Source organism: Pyxicephalus adspersus, chromosome Z (assembly GCF_032062135.1).
Source record: "Pyxicephalus adspersus chromosome Z, UCB_Pads_2.0, whole genome shotgun sequence".
Taxonomy (NCBI): domain Eukaryota; kingdom Metazoa; phylum Chordata; class Amphibia; order Anura; family Pyxicephalidae; genus Pyxicephalus; species Pyxicephalus adspersus.
The window spans coordinates 17,359,471-17,367,405 of NC_092871.1; the positions used below are offsets into that span (position 1 = coordinate 17,359,471).

The window sequence follows — 7,935 nt, forward strand, 5'->3', positions numbered from 1 at the left end:
CCCCTATTTAATGTACAGCGCTGCGTAATATGTTGGTGCTATATAAATGCTGTTTATTAATAATATTAGTACATCATATAGGATACTGGTAGGAGAGGTCAGAGCCATAGGAAGATAGTTGAGTCTGCTTTTTGATTTATTAGACGTATGAATAAGAGGTTCATTATACAGAGAACATTGATATACAAAGCTCCATATACATGAAACTCCAAGGTTTGGCGACCTGTCCCCCTGATATTTGGGACCATTATAAATTCAAAATCTATAGCATGCTCTGAACTTTGTGTTCTGTTTGCTATGTAAATAAAATAAAATGTCACCTTCTGGTTTTCTACCTGTGCCCTGTTGTTCAATATGTCTAGGTAAATATTTAAGAGTCACACGGCCCCCTGCTTTCCCCCAAAAAATGTTGTGGAGGAATAGTCCTGGCTATTGTTGGTCTTCAAAGGAGTTTTCGACAAGCAGATGTATATGTATTTACTTTGTGTGTTTGATGTGTGTACATCCTGTACATCCTGGCTAATGCCACCTTTTCTGGCAGTGGAGAGGGAAGGTTTGGGGAGGGGTGTGGGCACAGCATTTAGGGAGGGGTAAGGTGTATGGGCACCTAAGATAGATTATAAGACACCTCAGAATGATCATAAGACACAGCACATAAGAGACATAAACAGAGAGAGAGAGCGAAGAGCTGCACATACCTATAGAGCAGTCATACGCTGGAGAGGACACCTAAGGTAACCAAACTCTGCACTGTCTCCTCCTTCTCATTTTACCTGTACAGGTGATCACACACAATTTAGCAGCTCCATTCTCTGCCAGTTTATGGCAATGCAAACAGACTGCTTTATATATTTATCCACCTGTATCTCTAGCCCAAATCTTTTTTGCTGGACATACACTTTTAAGGTATGCAGAAAAATACGACAATGGTCTGTGGTTTATTGGGTGGCTCTTCAACTGATGTTTTGTGGAGCTGATGGTTTTGTGATCATGCCAAAACGACAAGAATCATTTAAAGAGATAATATATGGGTTATAACCAAAGTGATGTTTCTTATCAGCCTGATTTGCAACTCTTAAGCCGCATACACACCTGAAAATATTGTCGTTGGAAAGACTAAAAGATGCTCTATGGAAAGGGGAAGGAGAGAATGATGGAGCAGCAACACGCTGCGCTCTCTCCCTCCTCCTTTGCATTACGATCGTTCGTCCTCCATCTGCCTTGGATCTGCCAGGACGATCGTTCGGACGATGGACGACGGGCACTGTACACACGCCAAATTCTCATCCGATATCAACCCTGAGCCGATTATCGGGCAAGAACCATTGAACGTGTGTACATAGCTTTAGATTGTAAGCTCTTGTGGGCAGGGTTCTCTTCTTCTCCTGTGTCATTATTTGTATCTGTCATTTGCTATAGAAATACTGTTTTTTTTTTAATAATACCAACTCTCATTGACTCTCCATTATAGAAATAACAATTGTTGTGGACAGTCACATTCCTATACCCCCCAGCTGTCCCACATTTGGAAAATGTAGTTCCTCTGAAGCTACATAGATTATTGTCACCCAACATGAACAGTTGCGCTTGTCCCGGGCAAAAATGTTGCATCCTGGTCCTGGTGAATTAATGCACAACTAATGGGGAAGAGGGGCACAACTGTACTTTCCTATAAAGGAGTATACAGCTCGATCACCTCCCTCCCTTCTTTAGAAAAAAACATTGATAAGTGTACAGTGCTCATCCACTCTCCTGCCACTGTAAACAATCACAAAAGATAATTTCCAGCGACAGAAATCTGACATCTGTGCAGGGCTTTATCAATTTCCCTCCCCAGACATATCAGAAGTAAATTTCACAGTTTTTTTTACTACAGTACACTTTTCATCCATCTGGTAAATTGTTTGATTTTTTATAAAAAGAAATAAGTGGTGCAAAAGAAGCAATAGTAGGTTCAACCTATTAATCAATTTGTAATGTCAAATTGCTGTCGCCAGAGACGAACGGCCTTGCTTGTCTCAGGTGAAAATCTGACTTGTACAGCAATCCCCCAATGTCATTCATTGGCCTGTCCTGATGGATTGACGTACAATCATTGGGAACCACACTGTGTATTTCAATGGCGGAGAGCACAGTGGGGTGCTGCTCACTTATCCTTCCCCTCGCCTCTCCATAGAACAGAATGGTGCTGTGTGTATAGTGCTCATTCACATGTGTACATAGCTTATATTATCTGCGTCCTTTGTGTCCTGCGTACATTGTGCTGTATGGAGTACCACTCATTTCAGATAAAAGTGATGGGGTCTTTATTTATGTTGCCTATATGTCTACACACATACAGCTAGTGGTGGGTGGACATTAATTATTATTATTTTTATTAAATAGGATTTATATAGCGTCAACATGTTACACAGCACTGTACATTAAATAGGGGACAGTTATGGTCATAGTTGATGCCAACTTAGATCAATGCTATTCTTCCCTCAGAGCAGAACTTAAAATTTAAGCTCTCTGAACTCAGATTCCAAGTTCAGATTTCCTACGTGTGGGCAAATAGGCCAACACTTGGGATCACCCAATGGGAAACAGACATATTGGCATACCTGTTTGTTTCTTTTACAGAGGGCTGCAGTCACCATCAGGAATGTCAATGCAATCCTCAATAAAAAGCAGTGCACAGCAATATAGGGGTTTGTGCTTGGGAAGAATGTGACTTTTAAGCAAGTGAAATCACAGCAATTATTTCCAGCTACCCATAAGTCATTTTAGTAGTTTCTCATATTATGACTACTAACCAAGTGAAATCCCAGCAGTTAGTTCCAGCTTTATACGGGCAAAATATTCACCTGTTTTTTCGTATTGTGACTGTTAACTAAGTGAAATTACAGGAAATTTTTTAAAAGCATTTTACTTAAAAAAATGTACCTATTCACTCATATTGTGAATGAATTAATCCTGGATTGGTCACCTGTTTCAGTCACCTGTTCCTGACACAATGAATAAATGCATCACCACCTACCACAGCACAATTAGAAGTGAAGGAAGAGAAGTAACCAAAAATGGATTCAATTGCCTCAGGATGTCCAAAGTTTCTAAAATTGTCTAAGAAAGCCATTTTCACCACAAACAATCATTTTAAGCCTTTTTTTGAAAAACAAATCTGACTGGGAAATTCCAAAACCCATTGAGTTTCTTGACCAATCCAACCAAATTTAATCAGATTTATTTTGTTCCCTTCTGTGCCTTCATAGATATGTACCGTCCAACAATGCTTCAAACCTCTACAATGAACTTTACTTATTTACTCCCTTTTGGTCTGTTAAACATACAGTTGAAATTGTTTTGTTATATCAGCTCAAAAAGTACAAAAAGTTCCAAGGAGTGTCATCTGCCTTGCCCAATTTACCTGAAAAACACTCAACACCTCCCCAGTATGTTATGAAGATTACCAAATTCTATAGTTCATACCAGTACTAAAGATCCATAGACAGGAATTGTATCAAAGACATTATCATCTTCTTAAAACAAAAGAAAAAAGATTTTTTCAAAATCTAATGCTACTGGTACAATATTATATTAGATTTTTTTGCGTTGCGATTTTAAGTTCATGCAGTTGGTGTAAGAGATTGTTCACGACTAGTCAGTGTTCAACCAGTGACACTCCTAGAGACAAACGTCTGAAAGATTCCAACCTGGATGAGTCATCCTGGAGAAGAATTGGTTCGGTTTAAATTATTTATTCATCATTTAAACGAGCCAAGAATCATTGGTTATCACTGACTTGCTGCTAATGTCTACAGGACCTTTTATGTTACCCTGGACATCTACTAATCATGGAAATAGTGCAGAATAAGTTCATGAACATACATAATGCTGGAGAATTACAGCCTCACATGAGGATATCCTAATACCAGTTCCTTGTGGTACGTGATACAGCCTACTCCCTATGATGCATAGTCATTTTTGTAATGACTTTAGTATTATACTGGCTTGGTATACCATATATTTATAATGCTATTTCACATTGATTTATAGGTTCTTCTTGTAATTCAAATGCTAGATATCCAGCTAGAATCCATGCTGTATCATAAATCTACATCATATGCCACATTCATTGCAATGATTCCAATATGAAGCCTTTTACAAACACTCATCAATTATTGCTTGCAATAATTGTTAGTGAAATGGATAACAGTGGGGATGAACGGGCTTCGTACAGAGAGGCTGCTTGGCAGTAGCCTGTTCTGTTCTATGGAGTGGAGGGGGAGTAGAAATGGGACTACAATAGTCCTCGCTAGTAATGATTGCCTATTGATCTGACACAGTGGATTGTTAAATGGTGTAATGGGCCATCTGTACTGATGCAAAATTGTCACCTGAAATGATCCTGAACGATCATCTCCAGAAAAAAAAGCCATATGGATCAAGTCTTTCTTAAAAACCCTTAAAGTAACTTTCGGGGAACCCCTGCTATACCTACTATATCAACAGCTCACAGTACATTAGCATGGTGGTCAGTGAATAGAATGCTTCTTACATTATTGGCCAGTAGGAAGAATGACGTAATTATAGAAAGTAAAAACAAATATTGGGGCTAGTAAAGCTGACCCGAGAGGTACAAATCCTAGCAACCTCTAGAGGAACTCTGGTTGAAAAACACTGGTATGGACCTTAGGCAAGCCTTTCTCAATCAGGATTCTATGGAACCTTAGGTTTCCTCCAAAGCTTGCTAAGGGTTCATGAAGCAACAACCAACATCTGCCTTCTGGATAAGTCAATAATGTTTTATATGTGGCTGTATGGAGAAATTTCTTTCTACTGACCACCAAAGTAAGAAACATCTCACCCAATTGCCATCAAGCTAACCTACCATGAGTTGTAGATAACTGTGAATAATGTTTGAGATTCCATGAGAAAGTTATTTCAAAGGTTTCTCCATTATAAAAGTTGATACAACCTGGTTGGAGCTAACATGATCTAACAAGATAAGACGAAACACAATGGGCTCTTTTTATAAAACAGGGAATCAGACACTCCTTGAGGGAATCTTCCAGGTCCATGTGTTTCTATGGCAGTAATTGATTTCCAACAGGGGATATTTTAGAGAATGTAATATTCCCTGGTTTATAGGTTCAGTATGTATTTATTTATTATACATAGTTGCATTTTATATATATATATATAAAAATATATACATATATGTATATATATATATATATATATATATATACAAATAACTAAAACGTAACGTTCCTCTTTCACCTGGTGACAATAAAGATGGGATAATGCTCAGTAAAAACCCTCGAATGGGGACACCTGTTTCAATAGTAACTCTAATATTTGAATACCTTTGAAAGGACTGTAAGTAGTGAAAAATCTACTCCAGAAGGACACGGGAAGCAAAGCCTAACTTGACTGAAGTTTTCACTCTTTTCATATTCTACAACAAAAACTTTTTAGCCTTACACAGATTTGAAGAGACGTTTAGTCATATTGAAAGGAAACATGAAAAAACAATGAATCATGGGATGCTTATCATAAGCACATGTAGATGTAAAAGATTTAAAATCTCTAGATGCCTTTTAATGATGAGAAGTTTTTAAGGTCTGGTTCACATTTTGCTTTGAACAAATAGGCAACTTTAGTTGTTTAGCACCCAACCTCCGGTGGTATCCTCCAAAGACTCATTGATCAAGCAACGTGGCACTGCCCCTCTTCTGGGTAGAATCGCTCAATTATTTTAACTGGGTCCAATTAGTCAAGGCTCCACCTCACCCTGAATTTACAGAAGAAGGCTTGGTGCCTTTCACGGTGCCCCTCTTTATGGTTTGTCCTCTTTTGGGGTAAGAAGAAAGGAAACAAGACATGTGACATCACAAGACCAGAGTGAAGATCGCTGGAAAAAAGATAATAAAAAGGTAAAGGCATAAGGAATGGGGCAGGGAAGACTTGAGCCTGGAGTTGGGCTTCAAACAGTAGATGGGGGTAGGTTCATCAGCAGCTTTACCACAACACTGAAGAAAAGTAAGGTCACCAACAGGGCTATATTGTTTGGTCGAAAGACCCAGATCACAAGGTTATCTAAACAAGTACCTACCATTAGAATAGTGAGAAAGTTCACATATCTGTTTGTTTATTATTTAAATAGATACTTGGCATGAATATAGAATATGCAGAACTCATGATGGGGTGACACCCCATCAACCCAAAGTGACAAGTTAGGTCCTTACAATTTTTTTTCTTCTCTTATTCCACAGGTATTGCCTGGACATGGGATCTGTAGAGCCTTTAGGCCTTCTCTTTCGCTTGTACATCTACTCCATCCATGGGGACGTGTGTGAAGTGCTTTTTACAGCTTTCTTTGACTTTGCCATCAGCAGCGACTGGAGGTTCCGAGGTGTCTCGAGTGTTTGGGCGCTGTTCATCTATGGATTAGCCATGTTGGGTGTAGAGCACTTGTATTTGTTACTGAGGTTCCACTGCAACTTCCTTCTTCGTGCCTTTCTCTATACATTCTGGGTGTACTTTTGTGAGTTTAGTTTTGGATGGATACTGAAGAGGTTGAAAGCCTGCCCTTGGGACTACAGTCACTACAGGTATAACTTTAAGGGCCTGGTGACCTTGGAGTACGCCCCCTTCTGGCTACTAGGCAGTGTCATCTTGGAGAAATATATCATTTGGTACACACTGCACTTACGTCTGGATGAGGAAAAGTAGAACACCTGGGGATGGACAAGTCGATATGCAATAATGTGAAAAGACTAATAATAAGACTTTAAATGGGGAAAGAAAGACATTGCCTGATAAGGTTCATTGATAACATTGAATCATTTTTGGTGCAATACTTGAAATTTGCTATTCACTCTAATTTTTTGTTTGACTATCAAAAGAACATTAATTGAAAAATACTAACAAAAAAATAAATGAATGAATCCTATTAGGATATTATGCCGTTAAAGTTGAACAATGGGCAAAATTAGGAATGATATGTTACGACTTTGTTTTGTGGGACATTTCACCTATCTTGTCAATGAGAAGACACAATGGTAAGTGCAGCAGACCTGTGTTCAATGTAATCTGTGTTTATACCAGTGCCAACCAATCAGGGAGCTCCTACATTGTCACCTGCATTTTCAATTGGCTGCACTGGATTATCTCTGTTATATGAATTGGCTCTATTTATAAATCAGAGAATCTGACATTGTCAACCATTCCCTGGTGGGAATCCTCCAGGTCTATGTGTTTCTATATCACTTATTGTTTCCCAGGAGGGAAAATTCAGATTCCCTGTTTCATAAATAGAGCCAATATGTGTTTTCCCAGTTTTTTAACAATGTGTCGTTTATTGTTTTTGAATTGCAAAAATTTGTAAAATTGTAATCAATAAACAAAAATAATGAAAAAGCTTGATTTAGATGTGGCCCCCCTAAGTGACCATTAAGGCCATTGTTCGGGCACTTCCCTTTATAAGCTAACAACAATTTGTCTCTGTCTCCGGTGTTTTTGCATTGCATTGGAAACCACATTTAATGACAGAGTTCTATTGTTTTGTCATTTGTGGTAAAGTGATTAATAGGGTCAGCCCAACCATGAAGAAGGTGCATACAAAGGGGCGTGGTGCATGAGCTTTACAAAAGTCACACACATAGGCTTTGTGGTGTCACAGTGGGTTGGCATGTAAAAGTCAGATTCTTAGGTTGCCATCATACCTTTATTCATATCATAGCCGGACTCATACTTAATAATTTAATAGTTTAAATGTAATGCGCTGATTTTCTGATTATTACTCGTAGTTGGACAATTACCATTATAGGTTTTTTACTCTGCAAATGATATCATGATATGTGTTATGTTATACCATGTATGCAACATACAGTTATCCATAAATATTTGGACAGAGACAACTTTTTTTCTAATTTTGGTTCTGTACATTAC

At 38.4% G+C, this 7,935-nt stretch overlaps 1 long non-coding RNA gene across 2 annotated transcripts in view; it reads left to right on the forward strand.

Annotated features, from left to right (window-relative positions):
* Nucleotides 1–7,406, forward strand: part of LOC140343685 (uncharacterized) — a 15,671-nt gene extending 8,265 nt beyond the window's left edge. The window contains exons 1-2 of one of the 2 annotated variants that reach the window (XR_011923391.1): nucleotides 652–734; nucleotides 6,258–7,406. This is a non-coding gene — a long non-coding RNA (uncharacterized lncRNA). Of the gene's footprint in view, nucleotides 1–651; nucleotides 735–6,257 lie in introns of those variants that run through there. The other variant, XR_011923392.1, reaches the window with a different exon arrangement.
* The last annotated feature ends 529 nt before the right edge of the window (nucleotides 7,407–7,935 follow it).